Here is a 1,672-nt window from a genome sequence, read left to right as displayed (position 1 = left end):
GGTAACCATGATGGTGGGGGAGGTAGAAAGAAAAGAGAAAGAGGGAAAATGAGAGAATATATATATATATATATAGAAAGTTGGGGGAAAATGGCGACCTGACAGGACTCACGTGTCAGGAGCTCCTGCTGCCAGACCAGAAAATTGAGAGGTATGGCAAAGGAAACAGGGAAGTTGAGTCCTGAAATTAGAACTATGATACCAGTGTCACTCCAGAACAGCTTTTGGTGTGACATTTCCACTCACAAAGCAAACCAAGAACTCTCTAAAGTGCTCTAGCTTTGGCAAGCCCCCAGGCAGCAGCGATTTCTGCAGGCAGACACCCCAGAGGGGACAGAATCCCAGACACAAGGGGAACCCCACAGGAGAGTTCTCCACATGGTTGACTGCCTTGACTTGCCTTTAGCCTGGGGGAGGGGGGTGGTGGCGGGTAGCCATAATTTAGAGTGGAAGAAATATCAGATATTTACCTCACATAGATTGTGGTGTGGGAGAAAATAGGTGGAAAGTTGGGAGTCTAGGGAGCAAATTTAGTTCCAATTTGTCGAGAAGGAAACAATCCCACTGATAAGCTGGATATTCCCCTCTGGGGGTCACCCTGACAGCCCCCAAATCAGAGCACATCACAAGCAGAATTTTTTTTTGAAAAGGGTGAAATATATATTATTGGTTGAAAACTCAAGCCCAAGTCTGGTTGCTCAGCTCCAAGGAGCTAACAGTGGGGAATCCCTTAACGTAAATTAGCATAAGAAGAAACCTATCTAAGGAATGGGAGAACTCAGCTACAGGGCATGGTGGCTTGTTGCATAAGAAAGACCCACTGTAGCAAGTGTCAGCTTTAAACAGCACTGAGCTGCAGTCCAGAGACTTTGGGAGACAATTTCATTTGATTTTATTCGAGCTGGCCAGGGGGATAAAAATAAAAATAAAATCCTCTGATCTAGTAAGCACCAGGAGACTAGATAGGACAATAAGCCCAGCATCACTCTCAGTGATTCTACACATAGCTGGGGAGGCCCTGCCTGACCTGGGGCCCTAGACTTGGCTGTGGGAACACACCAGCCCCCCTCCTCTGCCCCTGCGGCAGTGCTACATACAGCCCAAGGCAGGTAAACCAGGAACTCCAGCACTCAACTGACGCCTGGCCACGGGATTTGACCTTGCCTTTGAAGTAATCCCACACAGCATCTGTGGAACCAGATATCAAATGGGTACACCATCCTGCTACCTGGAGGAAGTGTTGGCATCCTCATGGGCAGGTGATCAAGTCTCAGTTATCTCCTTACCCACTTCTCTGTTTCTTGTCTATCTATTCACAAGCCATACTGTCTTTCCCACCGCAATCAGTCTCAACGAGCTGAGGTTCATGTTGGTTTTTTTTTCCTCTCTCTTTCTTCTTTTTCTCTCTTTTTACTTTTTCCCTCTCTCCCCTCTTCTCTCCCACTCTCTCCTATCATATGCCACTACTGGCTTCCAGTCACTACCCTCCGCTTAGGGCAAATCAACTCAAATAGCAGGAAAAACTCCAGCCTGCCCTCCGTGGGCAGGTAGTTCATAGAAGTACTAACACGAAGCCTCCAAGAGGGAGGCCAGAGCTCTTTGGCTCAGGAATATGTCTCCAGGTTCCTCTAAAACAACACATAGACAGCAACTAGTTCTAACAGCTGCAACA

The sequence above is a fragment of the Tenrec ecaudatus genome, chromosome X (genome assembly GCF_050624435.1).
Source record: "Tenrec ecaudatus isolate mTenEca1 chromosome X, mTenEca1.hap1, whole genome shotgun sequence".
In the NCBI taxonomy this organism is placed as follows: domain Eukaryota; kingdom Metazoa; phylum Chordata; class Mammalia; order Afrosoricida; family Tenrecidae; genus Tenrec; species Tenrec ecaudatus.
Note: the sequence above shows the minus strand (reverse complement) of the source record.